Source organism: Ictidomys tridecemlineatus, chromosome 1 (genome assembly GCF_052094955.1).
Source record: "Ictidomys tridecemlineatus isolate mIctTri1 chromosome 1, mIctTri1.hap1, whole genome shotgun sequence".
Classification (NCBI taxonomy): Eukaryota; Metazoa; Chordata; class Mammalia; order Rodentia; family Sciuridae; genus Ictidomys; species Ictidomys tridecemlineatus.
The window spans coordinates 37,151,694-37,167,311 of NC_135477.1; the positions used below are offsets into that span (position 1 = coordinate 37,151,694).

Below are 15,618 nucleotides of genomic sequence, written 5' to 3' on the forward strand. Positions count from 1 at the left end.
AAATCTTGTCTGGGATGGGAAACTGCCAATTAGGCCAAGGATTAACACCAAATGTTAAATGCTGTCAGAATTTCTCAAATTGAGCAACTACTACTGGTGTATATGAAGCCTATTGGTTTCTTCCTTTACCATGTATATAGCCACCTTACTGACCTCATTTATTAGTTTCCTAAACCTGTCAATTGATCCTCTTGTCTTTTCTAGGTAAACTGCATTCTTGGAAGGCAGCAAAGGCAAAAAGTACACATTTTATCTTCCTCTTCAAATATTTATACCTTTATATTCTTTACATTCTTGTAGTCCATCAGTAACGATAGCCTTAAATGACCTCTTAGTATTATTCCCTCTTTCAAGAAAAATATTTTTCCAGTTGTGTTTGCTTTATCAGTTAGATAGTTTTACTCTTTATCAAGTTAAGAAAAATTCCCTTATTTCCGCAAGTCTAATCTACCAGAAACAGTTACTCAATTTCACCATTTTTTTCTTTTCTTTTTTGGTATTGGGGATTGACCCAGAGGCGCTTAACCACTGAGCCACATTCCCCAACCCTTTTTTATATTTTATTTAGAGACAGGGTCTTGAGGAGTTGCTTAGGGCCTCGCTAAATTGCTGAGGCTGGCTTTGAACTCACTATCTTTCTGAGTCACTGGGATTACTGTATGTACCACCACACCCAGATCACTGAGTATTTTTTTAAATATATTTTGTTGTTGTTATTGTTGTAGTCAGACACAATACTTTATTTTATTATTTATTTTTATGTGATGCTTAGGATCGAACCCAGCTAGCACATGCTAGGCGAGCGTACTACCTCTGAGCCATAACCCCAGACCCTTGAATATTTTTTTTTTACCTCAAGTAAGATAGTCATATTTACCTCAAGTAAGATAGCCTCCCTCTTTATTAATATACTGTAAATGACACTACAGATTTCTGAAGGTCAAATCATCCCTTAAATCCTCCAGTTAATGTTATCCTATGGATTTTAATACACTGTTTAATTCAATTTAATTCAACTAAATTTCACAATTAGTAACAACTAAGAATAGCCTATCTCTTTCTTTCTGTTCTTTTTTATTTTTTTTTCCTCCTTCTTCTTTTGGTTCTATCCTTATCTGATTTTGTTAGCAGGGTTATAACTAGCCTCAAAGAACAACTCTTCTGCATTTTTCTTTGCTCTGGAAATTTGTGGAAGATAAGAATCACCAATTATTTTTAAAGTCCTGTAAAAACATCTGGCCTTTTAAAGGGTATATCTCTTGACAGTTTTTTTTTTCCCTACTTCTTCGCCAGCTACTGGGTTATAAAGCTTTTTCCCCTTCCTTCTGAAAATCCAGTCTTGGACAATGGTCCAAGATCATCCTAGAATACTAACAAAGGAAAGCAATGACATGTTTATAACAACATCACTCTTTTTTGGTACCCACTGAAGAGCTCTTCATATATAATTTAATAAAATATTGATTCAGTGCTGAAATTACAAATAGGAAATCTAAACTGAACCTCCCCTCAAAAAAAAATTGTTTTTAGAAAAGAATTTGTGTAAAGCCTAGGAAATGTACGATTAAAAGTGTGCATCAGGGCTGGGGTAGTGGCTCAGTGGTACAGTGCTCGCCTAGCATGCATGAGGCACTGGGTCCAATCCTCAGCAGAACATAAAAATAAAACATTGTGTTCACTTAAAACTAAAAAATAATTAAAAAAAAAAAAAGCACACGTATCAGCTGGGCACCACAACGCACGCACGCACGTCTGTAATCCTAGCCGCTGGGGAGGCTGAGGCAGGAGAATCATGAATTCAAAGCCAGCCTCAGTAAAAGCCAGGCACTAAGCAATCAGTGAGACCGTGTCTCTAAATAAATTGCAAAATAGGGGTGGGGATGTAGCTCAGTGGTCAAGTGCCCCTGAGTTCAATCTCCAGTACTCCCCCCCCCAAAAAATGCACATATCATAATTACTGATAAGAATATTTGCTCAGATTATTTAGGAAATGTTCTTCCAAAGTTTCTTTTGCTACTTCACAAAAAAAAAAAAACTTATAAATAAAGAATGCACAGCTGCCTAGCAGATGTATAATTTTAGTGTTTAGATTGTATTCATTCTAGCTTTATTCTTCTAGAGGTTTTAGATTTTTATTTCCATCTGGTCTCTGGCTTCCCTCAGTAGGTTCCACTTCCCCACATCTTATTCTATTTTAGTCCATTATTACAGGGAAAAAAAACACCAAATATGAAACATCTTAACTCTTTTTGGGGGTCGGAGGGGTTTACCAGAGACACTTAGCCATGAAGCCACATCCCCAACTTTTTTTATTGAGATAAGCTCTCATTAAATTGCTGAGGCTGGCTTTGAATTTGCAATCTCCTGCCTCAGCCTCCTGAGCCACTGGGACTCCAGGAAGGCATGAGACACAGTATCCAGCTATCTTAACTTTTTTTTAAAGCTCAAAAGTTCCAAACATGAAATGAAAGAGGAAAATATAGAAAACACACACACACACACACACACACACACACCCGAACAACTAAAACAAGACAGCCACATTTTTAAAACTTTTTGTTTAGACAACACCCCTTAATTTCAGATTTCTTATATTTTGGGTTCAGACATTCAGGTATAAAGCATGAATGAAACTTGTGCTTTACTCGCCTTATTTCCTTAAATTCTTAAGTTATGGTAGAAACATTAAATAGTAAGGTTTTCTTTATTTATTTTTGTTGCTGCTGGTGTTGCTGCTTTTGTTTTAGGTACCAGAGATTTAACCCAGGGGTGCTTAACCACTGGGATACATTCCAGACCTTTTTTTTTTTTCTTTGAAAACACAGCCTTGATAGGTTGCTTAGGGCCTCACTAAGCTGCTGATGCTGGCTTTGAACTTATGATCCTCCTGCCTCAGCCTCCTCAGTCACTCCTGAATACAAATGTGTGTCACAGTATCCAGCTCATTTTCAATTTTTGTGGCAGTATGTTTTATTGCTTTTTTCTTCTTTTTTCTCTCACAAGGTAGATTTTAAACACATTCTAAGACCATTACAAATAATATAATTATGTTATGCAAACATCTACTATTTTAAGAGTGATATTCATGGTAAAGATGTTTTTTTTAAAAAAAATAAAGGCTTACCTGTGTAACCATAAGAAACCATATGCATATCTCAGGAATTAGAAAAAATATAAAGCACTAATTTTTTAAAAACTATATGAAGGGTTTGGGGAAATGTTTAAAATGCAACTGTAGACTCCTATAGCACAAGAATTAAAATCAAGAATCAATAAATGGGATGGACTCAAACTAAAAAATCTCTTCTCAGCAAAAGAAACAATCTGTGAAGTGAATAGAGAGCCTACATCTTGGGAGCAAATTTTTACCCGTCACATCAGACAAAGCACTAATCTCTGGGGTATATAAAGAACTCAAAAAGCTAAACAACAAAATAAATAAATAAATAAATAAATAGAAATAACTCAATCAATAAATAGGCCAAGGACATGAACAGACACTTCTCAGAAGAGGATATACAATCAATCAACAAATATATGAAAAAAGTTCATCATCTCTAGCCATTAGAGAAATGCAAATCAAAATTACTCTAAGATATCATCTCACTCCAGTCAGAATGGCAGCTATTATGAAGACAAACAACAATAAGTGTTGGCAAGGATGTGGGGGAAAAGGCACATTCATAAATTGCTGGTGGGACCTACAAATTGGTGCAGCCAATATGGAAAGCAGTGTGGAGATTCCTTGGAAAACTGGGAATGAAGCCAGCATTTAACCCAGCTATCCCTCTCCTCGGTCTATATCCAAAGGTCTTAAAAACAGCATACTACAGGGACACAGCCACATCAATGTTTGTAGCAGCACAATTCACAATAGCTAAACTGTAGAACCAACCAGATGCCCTTCAGGAGATGAATGGAGTTAAAAAATGTGGCATATATACACAATGGAATATTACTCAGCAATAAAAAAGAGTCTCCAAACAAACTTTTCCTCCTCTAAAAATAAATAAATAAATAAAATGCAACTGTATTCCACTGATGAGGACAACTGGACAACTAACAACTTGTAATACTCTTTATGTTGCAAAGAAAAAAAATCAGGCAAGGGAAAGAACATCAATCAAAAATTTACCTATGAGAGTTTTCTAATGCACTGAAATACTAAAACGTAGGAATTAAGTAATTTTTTAAAGTAAATCTTATCAGGCACCATGGCGCACTCCTGTAATCCCAGCAGCTCAGGAGGTTGAGTCAGGAAGATCGAAAGTTCAAAGCCAGCCCCAGCAAATGCAAGACACTAAGCAACTCAGTGAGACCCTGTGTCTAAATAAAATACAAGATAAGGCTGGGGGTGTGGCTCAGTGGCCAAACACCCCTGAGTTCAAACCCTGGAATCAAAATAAATAATCAAACAAATAAAATTTTTTAAGTAAACCTATTTTAATGCATCAGACATCTTACCTGATACCTCAGATAACAAACATAAGCAATGAAGAGCAAGAATAAAAACAAGTAAAGAAAAATGCATGCGTGTGTGTAGATGCATCTTCATCTTAAAATTATACTACTCCATTTGAGAATATAATTGTGTGATTAAGAGGATGGACTCTAAAGTCAGTCTGCTTGGATTTGAATCCAAGTTCTGCCACTCACTAGCTTAACAATTTATTTAGCTTTTGCATCTTCATATTTGTGTTGGGCGGGGGGGGGGGGGAGATCAGGGATTGGGGCACTCAACCACTGAGCCACATCCCTAGCCTTATTTTGTATTTTATTTAGAGATAGGGTCTCACTGAGTTGCTTAGTGCCTCACCATTGCTGAGGCTGGCTTTGAACTTGCAATCCTCCTGCCTCAGCCTCCTGAGCCGCTGGGATTACAAGTGTGCACCACAGCGCTTGGCTAAGGTTATATGCTATCTTAACAGGGAAATCTGAGGGGGAGAAAGAGCACTTACAAGAAATAAGTCACTTTTAGGAAAGATAAATGTACCTTTAGGAGAACAGACGGAAATACTGAGTTTTGTGATAACATCTGTACGGGAGGGATAATCTCATTGATGAGACTCAATCTCCCCTAGCTGCAAAACTCACAAGTAAGAGATTTCTGACAACTAAGGTTTATGACATTCCATGCCCTATGGAGATTTATGACAACTGGGTTCTTGTAGAAAGCTGTGCCTTTAGCCAGATAAGGGAATTCAGAAATGAGCCTACTTGCAAATGCCTTTCGCTCAAAATAATTTTTATGCCATAGTACCATCTTCTGAACCCTTTGCCATCAACAGATACAAATATCTTTTTTTTTTAAGAGAGTGATAGAGGAGAGAGAGAGAGAGAGAGAGAGAGAGAGAATTTTTAATATTTATTTTTAGTTCTCGGCGGACACAACATCTTTGTTGGTATGTGGTGCTGAGGATCGAACCCGGGCCGCACGCATGCCAGGCGAGTGCGCTACCGCTTGAGCCACATCCCCAGCCCCGATACAAATATCTTTACCTGGTACAAAGCATTTAGCAATATAAAACATCCTAAAATAGGGGCTGGGGTCATGGCTCAGTGGTACAGTGCTCACCTAGCACATGCGAGGAGCTGGGTTTGATCCTCAGCACCACATAAAAATAAATTAATTAATTATTAAAGATGTCGTGTCCAACTACAACTAAGAAAAAATTTTTTAAAAAAATTCTAGAATAGGTGGTCAAGGTGGCATATGACTAATCCCAGCAATTCAGGAGGCTGAGGCAGGAGGATCACAAATTTAAGGCCAGCCTGGGCAACTGAAAAGATACCTTGTCTCAAAATAAAAAATAAAAAGGGCTAGGGATTGCAGCTCAATGGTAAAACAATCCTGGAGTCAATCTCCAGTAATTAAAAAAAAAAAATCCTAGGGCAAAATTTAGTTATAATAATTTGAAAGTATAAGACAACTTACACTTAAATTTTTCAAGTATTTTTAGCTAGGTGTAGTGGCCCACAACTGTAATCCTACCAACTGGGGGAGGCTGAGGTAGGATCTCGAGTTCAAAGCCAGCAATGGTGAGGCACTAAGCAACTCAGTGACACCCTGTCTCTAAATAAAATACAAAATAAGGCTAGGGATGTGGCTCAGTTGGTTGAGGGTCCCTGAGTTCAATCCCTGGTACCCCTCCTCCCCCCAAAAAAAATTTTTTGAAGTATTTTTACAACAGCAAAGGAATATTACAACATAAATAATAGTTTTCAGATGATAAACTGACAAAGATTAAAATAGACTGATAGATTCTACTGTGATGTATAATTAAAAAGAATAAATAAAAATAAATATATGTATGTAAATAGACGGCTATATGTTGTGGTGGGATGTGGGTACACACTCAAACACTGTTGGTTGGACTATAAATTGCTTAAAGATTTTGCAGGGCAGGCTGGCACTTTCTATCAAATCTATATGGCTCCTCTGACAGTAAATGCATTTCTAAAAATTCATCCTGTAAAATAAAAAGTCTCACAAGGTACGTTCAAACACCACAGCACTGTCTGTAATACAAGAGAAAAAAACTGGGAACACTTTAATTATTCATCAATAGGGGACTTGTAAATAAATTCAGTATATCCATAAAATGGAATACCATTCAGCTACCAAAAAGAATAACCAGGGACTGGGATTGCAGCTCAGTGGTAGAGCGCTTGCCCGACATGTGTAAGGCATTGGGTTTGATCATCAGCATCACATAAAAAATAAATAAAAATAAAACAAAGGTATTGTGTACACCCTTTAACATTTCCTATCAGAAGCTTAATCCCAGCTACTTGGGAGACTGAGGCAATTTAGGGAAATCCTGTCTCAAAAACAGCTGGGGAGCCAGGCATGATGACTCATGTCTGTAATCCCAGCAGTTTAGGAGGCTGAGGCAGGAGGATTGCAGGTCCAAAGCCAGCCTCAGCAACTTGGTGAAGATGTAAGCGATCTAGTGAGACTCTGTCTCTAAATAAAATACAAAACAGGGCTGGGGATGTGGCTCAGTGGTTGAGTGCCACTGAATTCAATCCCCAGTACCAAAATAAAAACCTGAAAGTCTATACTCATATAACACTTCAGATACTTTACCTAATGCTAAAGAATAAAAATAATAATGATGATGTTCAGAAAAGGAGACAAAAGGAGGCAGCGCAAAAGCACCATTGATTGTAAGTCATTCCTTTTGTTATTTGAAAGGACTGCCAAAGCTGAAGAGTGACTTTTTTCGGCCAAAAATCTGAAATCCAATGATGTCATCAGGACAAAAAGCATTATATGACCTGCAATTTCAGCAACTAACTGCTTTGCACTGAGTAATGGGATTTTCTTTCTTTCTTTAGCAGAAAAATGATCTTGAAGTTCACCAAGTCCCTTTTGATTTTTTTTTTTTTTTTTTTTTTTTTTTTTAGTACTGGGGATTGAACTCAGGGGTAATCAATCACTGAGCCACATTCCCAGCCCTATTTTGTATTTTATTTAGAGTCAGAATCTTACTGAGTTGCTTAGTGCCTCACTCTTGCTGAGGCTGGCTTTGAACTTGGATCCTCCTGCCTCAGCCTCTGGAGCCTCTGGGATTACAAGTGTATACCTCGGAGCCAGCCCCCTTTCACTTTTTAAGACAAAGAAACAGCAGAAATCTAAACAGGTTTTGTGTGGTATCCAAGATTACACTGCTACTTTGTGATAGAACCAGTACTAGACTTTATTGGGGGAAAAAAAATTTTAAAGCCAGAACTTAATCTTTTTGCTGCTGCTTTATAATTTTTCATAGTTCCCAAATTATCCAAAACAGACACATTTTTAAAAAGCAGGCAAAAGAATACAATGTTTGCTTTAAAAACTACTAAATACTTCCAGAAACATTTTCCCTCTGCTTTCTTGCCTAAGGTCTCATTTTGCTGGCTACTTTCTTATTTTTATTTAGTAAAGCCTTCCAAAGCACCCACATTCTAGACAATTCAGATTCCTTCCCCTCATGGCATACTCAAGTAAGATTCCCAGATTAGCCCCTCATAGGCCATAACCCAACTACAACTAGATAAATGTTTAACATCTATTTTTTTCTACCAAGGCCTTAAGTTGGTACTTTCTGGGGCTCTGGTTCCGGGCTCTTTGCTGACTAGGAATTCCTAATAAGAAGTCTGTAGAATATATATGAAATTGCACCAGAGAGTTTTACATGTGTATTTTCCTTCAGATTCTAAAGGAATGACCTTAAAATGCTAAGAACCAAAGGACAGATTATTTCAATTATTTAACTGATCAGAGCCATCTTTTTTTTCTTTGGGGAGATCATCACTTGTCCATCTCACATAGTTTCAGGAAGACTACCAACTGCAGGGTTTAATTTGATTATTTTATCCCTATATCTGACATATCCTTTTCCTCCTCCTTTCCCTACACATAGCATACCCCTATGTATCCTCCTCCATAAATCAATAGGGAATTACATACAGCTAGAGCAAGTCAAGCTCCAGTCTTTCAGACTTGAGTAATACATATAACCAATCTGTACACTAAAAAATAATTAACAGAAGCATAAAAGTTTGCCAGGTGCAGTGGTACACACCTACAATTGCAGTTATTCAGAAAGATGAGGCAGGAAGATTATAAGTTCAGGAAATACCTAGCCAATTTGGTGAGACTCTGTCTCAAATTTAAAAAATAATAAGGAGGACTGGGGGGATATAGCTCAGAAGCAGAAAGCTCCTGTATTCGATCCCAAATACCATAAAAAAAAAAAAAAAAGTAGCGGGAGCATAAAATTTTAAAAGTAAAAGTACTGCAGTCCACAACATCAGAGAAAATAAAAGATACTCAAAAACAATTTCCTTATCAATGTCTATTCATTAGTCCTATTTAGCTGCTTAGGGGCTTACTAAGTCCACCGGGTGATGAATTATACTGATCATCTATCTCCTGAAGCCCCTAACTAGGGCTCTTTTTAAAAACCATTTCCGGATTTCTCCAGGCATATCGTTTTATTTTTTTGATTATTTGTTTTGTAACTTTTTTAAAAATGACAGTCTTGCAAGGCATGGTGGCACAGGTCTGTAATCCTAGAGACTCAAAAGGCTGAAGCAGGGCTGGGGATGTGGCTCAAGACGTAACGCGCTCACCTGGCATGCACAGGGTGCTAGGTTCGATCCTCAACACCATATAAAAATAAGATAAAGTTATTGTGTCCAACTAAAAACTAAAAAATAAATATAATTTTTAAAAAAATGCTGAGGCAAGAGGATCACAAGGTCAAGGCCAGCCTCAGCAACTTAGTGAGACCCTGTCTCAAAATTAATTAATTAATTAATTAATTAAAAGGCCTAGAGATGTGACTCAGTGGTTAATTGCCCCTGGGTTCAATCCCCAGTCCAAAAAAAAAAAACTGCGGGTCTTAAACATACTTGCTAAAATTGATACACATAATTATGAACATTCAAACACATTTTGTACTTACTTTTAAAAAAGTAAGTACAAGCTGGCCTCAATGGTGTAAGCATATAGTCTCAGGAACTTGGGAGGCTAAGGTAAGAGGATCACTGAAGTCCAGGAGTTTGGGCTCAGCCTGGGTAACAGGGTAAGACTCTTATCTCTTTAAATAAATACAGTAGACCCTTCACACCTTAGGATTTAACAACTCATGAACCACTCACCAATTTTGAATCAAAACTATTCAAGAAAATCTGTACTGAACACTACAGAATTTTTGGTCACTATTCCCTAAACAATACAGAACAACAACTACTTATACATCATTTATTAGGCTATATTAAGTATTAAGTATCATAAGTAATCTAAAGAGGGCTAGGGATATAGCTCAGTAGTAGAGTCCTTGTGTAGCATGTTCAAGGTCCTAGGTTTGATCCCCAGGGCCACAAAAAATAACACAAGTAACCTAGAGATGACTAAGTATACAAAAAGATGTGTGCAGGTTATACGCAAATACTAGGTCATTTTGCATAACGGGACATGAGCATCCAAAAGATTTTGATAACCACCAGGTTCCTGGAACCAACCCCAAAGGAGGAACAATTTTATATATATAATTGTTAATGATGATATATAAATACTGGATAGTCTTAAAAATGATCCATTCAATTGGTCATCACAATCCCCCACAATTACCACTTTACAAAGTCTGTATCATTTAGAGAACTTGTAGTTCAGATAACAAGCAAAAGAAACCAGGGGCTGATGATTTAGCTCAGTGGTAGAGTGCTTGCCTAGCATGCACAGGCTCTGGGTTCTATCCCTAATATCCGCCTCCATACCCACCCACCCACCACACATTACACACACACACACACACACACACACACACACACACACACACACAAAATGAAGTGCCTCCCAGTCACACAGGTCTCCTGAAAGACCTAATTCAAAAATAAATATTTCTCTGTACTGCCTGAAATTTCTCACTTGTTGAAGACATTTAACAAACATATTTAAAAATAACTTTTCATAGTAACAGCAGGGGTACAAATCACTTCCACATGAGTTTAAATTCTTTCTTTCCAATACCTACACTAAAGGAACAGGAAAGAAACTTTATCAATTCTAAGATGGATAAATTTTAGCATCTCTGACATTGGGGTACACTTTACAACCAATGGCTTATAAGTGTCTTATAAGCATACAGTTGACATAATTCAATGCAATATAACATCTTTTTTCTTTAACTGTTAGTTGTAGATAGACACAATGCCTTTATTTTATTTATTTACTTTTATGTGGTGCTGAGGACCAAACCCAGTGCCTCACTCACACGTGCTAGGCAAGCTCTGCCACTGAGCCACAACCCCAGCCCAACATTTAATCTTATAAATGTTAAAAAGATTGGACTGACAGGCTAAATATAGATCTCATGGCACTGAAAAGGCACTCTAAAAACAAGAAGTAGTAAAAGGTGGTAGAAATAAAAGGAAAGAAAAGGGTTCCTACTTCAAAATTTAGCCTGGGAGGAAACCCATCTGCTTCCAAGATCCATAAGTCAAATCAGTACAGTTCAATAGCCACTGCTAGGACAGATAGGGGCCTTTCCCAATTTATTCATTTTAAAATGCAACAAAATCCATTACAGACCCAGCCTGCAATCTAGTAGTGGAACTAGTAACTGTATAAAAACTACCATAAAAGATTAAATGTCTCACAGAAGTGCACACCTAACTTATATACATCATTGTATATACATCATGCTTCAAAAAAATTAAAACTTCTTTAAAAGACAAATGCAGTAAGAAAATACTAGGGAAAGAAAACTGCATGCCAAAAATTAAAAATAAAAAACTGTGTGGTACTCTAGGAGGGATTCCATCCCGAAGAAAAAAATTGTTAAAACTTAAGAGTTGCAATTCAAAATGGAGCTTCAAAACTGGGTTAGACTTGGACATATGATAACTGGCCATATATGCAATCCACGTAGAAGGAACACTATAACCAATAGTCCAGGAGGAGAGTAAAAAAAGAACAGGTAAAAGAAGCAAAAAACGAAAATAAGATCATATCATTATCCAAGCAGGATAAGAACCTGGTTTAAAACGGGGTAGGGGGGTGTGAAAAGGGGGAAATCACTTGTAGTAGAAATAACACCTAAAAACCAAAACCAAATAACCTCAGATTTGAAAACTCAACAAATAAATTTCTGGAAAAAAATATGAAACACTAAATTCACACAAGAAATAAAAAATGTACATAAGGGCTAGGATTGTAGCTCAGTGGTAGAGCACCTGCCTAGCACGGGTGAGGCACTGAGTTCATTCCTCAGCACCACATAAAAATAAATGAAAATAAAAGGTATATATAATGAAAAATTTTTAAAAACCTACATAAACAAATAGCTATTAAATAAATTGAAATGGTACTCAAAACCCTCTCCAGGAAAAAAGATAAAAGCCTGAATGGTCCTATAGGTGATATCTGCCAAACTTTCAAAGAACAGATAATCCCAGTCCAAAACTCCTGGAAAAAAAAAAAAAGAAGAAGAAAACTGCCCAACTTATTTTATAACTTTACTATAACTCTAATACCAACATGAATTAAGAATTTTGTCAGTTAGCAGGAATACAGAGTAGTTATAATATCATAAAATCAGAATCAAAAGATGGTGGCAGATTCAACAATATGTGATAGAATGGGAAAAAGGTTTGGATTTGGTATGACATCAACAAAAATAAGAAACACCAAAGAAGCCAAAAGGAAGAGTTAAGTTTCAACTAGAAACAATCAGGCCACATTATGCATAAAGCAAATGAAAAAATAGGACTCGTGCACAAGAGAAATTAAGAACAAAGATTTGAGAAATATTCAGACAAAAAGATCTGAATAATAATGGAGAGACTGGAGACAGAAAAGTGACCTGAAGAGTGAAACTTGGAAAACATGTAAATCAGAGGAAGTGAATATATTAAGAGGAAGTGACTAGGTTATAGTGCAGTGCATGCCTGTAATCCCAGTAATTAGGGAGGCTGAGACAGGAGAATGGTGACTTTGAGGCCAGCTTCAGCAACTTGGTGAGATCCTGTTAAAAATTTGTGTTAAAAAAAAAAAAAGTTTTAAAGGGCTGGGGATGTATCTCAGTAGAAGTGCTCCAGAGTTTAATCCCCAGTACCCCTCTCCCCCCCCCCCAAAAAAAAAGGAAGGAGAAAGAAAGGGTGGCAGAAAAGGGAAAAACAAAGCTGCAGAAGCCCCCTTTCACACCTAGTTAATTCTTACTCTTCCTTCACACTGTGCCAGGTTCTGAGGTAACATTTTAGGGAGGTGTTCCTATAATCTCCCAGCACCAGGTCAGATCCCAATTTTAACCTCTTTTTAACCTTTTATAATACTCTACACTTCAATTATAACAACAATTTTACTTAATTATAGAACTCATCCTTCAACATGTCAACATATGTCTCCCCCACTAGACATTAAGCTCCATGAGAGCAAGGGTCTTATCTGTAGTTGCACCCTTTTACCTTGTACAATATTTTAGAATACAGCAAGTATTTCTGAAATGAAATGTATAGAAGAATGAAAGCCAAGGAGAAACATTCAAAGAAGCAGAAGTTGGGCAGGCAATGTAACTCAGTGGCAAAGTGCTTTCAATCCCCTGGGTTTGATCCCCAGGATCAGCATTATCAAATAAAAAAAAAAAAAAGTGAAATGGATGTTAAATATATTTTACAGGAACTTCAGAGAGAGGACTGAATAAAGGTACTTAAATGTGTTGATTACTTCCTAGTCAACAAAGGGTTAAGAAGTGGATAGATGGCCACCATGTCCAGGAGGAAAAGTAGACTACTCTTGGCAATCTCTACAGATGAGATTATGAATGACTGAATTTTAATTTTACTTCAATTTTTCTCTATTTTGCAACTTCTCTTTAATGGCCACGTATTACTTTTATAAGAAAAAAAATTTAAATGTTAATGTGCTCTGAAAAGGAAAGCAGCAACAAGACAGCTTAAGGGAATAGAAAACTTCAGCAGAGGGTTTTGTAAATTTAAGAAAGCTTAAGTATATCTGTACTTTTAAAAACCAAAGACAACAGAAAGGATAACTCATGCTCCATTTAGTAGGAAAATCAGGGAAAGATGAAACCAGGTGTTAACTTGCAAGAAGAACCAAAACAATCTCCAACGAAAGAAGCTGATGAGAAGGAATCCAGAGGAGGACCTCCCACTAGACATATCAATCTTTTTAGTAACGGGTGGGGAGAAGTGCAGAAAACTAAAAAGGTTTGAAATGGGCTCCTTGGAGAATGCGAAGAGGAAAAAAAAAAATAATAGAGTACTGGTTCTATTAAAAATACATTCCAAATTTTAATCGGCCTTTCGTAAACAGCTCATTCCTAGATCAAAGAATCACCTATCTATTACTTTAAATTTTAAAAGCGAAATAATCCTGGTTCACGATCTATTTCAAAAACTGAAAAAAAGCATTGTGACCTTCTAATTTAATTCGAAGTTTAACTCCTCTCACAAGCAAATACAACCAAGGAGTTGTTTTGAACTCAAGCAACAAAACAGCGTGTTTCACGAATAACTGAAAAACACTATTATACCTAAAAGTACTTAAGGTTTGTTTAAAAAGAAAGAAAGAAAGAAAAACTCCTGTGCCTCGACTCGACGTTCCCGAGTTCAAATCCCAGTTCATCCATCTAAATTATTTAATATCTTTGAGGCTTAGTTTCCTTCAAATGAGAAATACAACAGCCATGGATATAAAGTAAATGACGTACTACGGGTGCCAAGTTCCTACTAGGTACTCAGAACCTAGTTTGCTAATTGTTTAAAAAAAAAAAAAAACCTGCAGTGCTTAAACCTAATTAAAACATCCGAGCGCACGAAGGAGTACAAAACACAAGACCCTCACACACGGATATGATTTTTCTGCCCTGACGCAATCTCATTTTTTTTTTTTCCTTGCCAAACCTTTCCACTGGGAGTCTGGAAAGAGTAAAAAGGTTACAAGCAATCCAGCAGAAAGTTTTCCGAAATTGAAGGGCAGAATCACAACAGACATGGCAGCGGAGGCCGCGCAGGACAACAGGTGAACCCACACGCAGCGACCTCCGAGAAAACCGGCACCTTCCAAGTTGGAGGGCGGGCTAGCAGCTCCTCCGGGCTCGACTACCACACTTTGTTCTCTTTCCTTTCTCACCGAAGCGTACCGAGACGAACCCCGAATCCCGATCACGCAGCTCCGGGGCGGGGAGCTAAGCGCCTTTCCCATTTAAGGATTCCAGAAGCGTCCTCGGAGCGGCTTTCGCCCACATCGCCTTCCCAAACACGGCCTGTGACCCAGGGGTGGGACGGGAAACAAAAGAGGGCCCGGACGGCAGGACCCGACACGACCCAGGGCCAGGGGTCCGCGGAGGGGACCGCGGGGCCCAGGGCGCGCCGCGGCCTCAACAGCCCGGCCCGGCCGCCCCTCACTCCAAACTTAGCCCGCGCCCGCGCCGGCCTCCCCGCCGCAGCCGGCCTCTCCCGGCGCGCACACGCACTTCCAGACAAGCCAACTCACCCGGACCCCCGGGAACTCATCCTCCAGCCCACGGAGCCGAGCGAGTGTGGGGGCAGCGAGCCGCCGGGGCGCGGCGGGGGCCCGGCTCGGCCTCCGCCCTCGGCGTGCAGCGGCCCCGGCCCGGTCGCCCCTCGCGCGGCCGTGCGATCCTCGTCTCGCGCGGACCGACGCGCCGGAGCCCGAGCCTTCCTGCCCGCCCTCCTCCCTCTTCCCTCCTCCCTCCTCCTTCGCCCAGCCCGGCAGGCGGATTCCAATCTCTGCAGCCGTCGCCGCCGACACTCGCACGCGGGGGAGGGGCGGCGCGGGTACGGGGACCTGGGGGAGGGGCGGGCCTCCACGAGAGTCGGCTCCGCGCGCGCGCGCACTTGGAGGGCGCCCGCCAGCGCCGCGCGCACCCGAACGCGGGAGCCGGCCCCGCCCCGCCCCGCCCCGCCCCGGACACGAAATGAACCGAGCTCGCGGCGGAAGGACCCGAAAGGCCCGCAGAGCTCGGCGCCCCGCTGCCGGCGAGGAGGGCCAGCCGCCGGCAAGGGGGCGCCGGGCTGCTGTGGGGAGGGGGGCCAGTCCTCCGCTCGGGCCCGTCGGCCCCTCGAGTAGAGCCAACCCCGCAG

The 15,618-nt window shown here is 39.5% G+C and overlaps 1 protein-coding gene across 2 annotated transcripts in view; it reads right to left on the bottom strand.

The window, feature by feature from the left end:
* The window catches only part of Bmpr1a (bone morphogenetic protein receptor type 1A), a 127,135-nt gene extending 111,990 nt beyond the window's left edge, over window positions 1-15,145 (bottom strand). Inside the window, exon 1 of one of the 2 annotated variants that reach the window (XM_078038770.1) lies at window positions 15,008-15,145. The gene's annotated coding sequence lies outside the window, so the exon portion shown is untranslated. The remainder of the gene's footprint in view (window positions 1-15,007) is intronic. The other variant, XM_078038764.1, reaches the window with a different exon arrangement.
* Window positions 15,146-15,618: the final 473 nt, after the last annotated feature.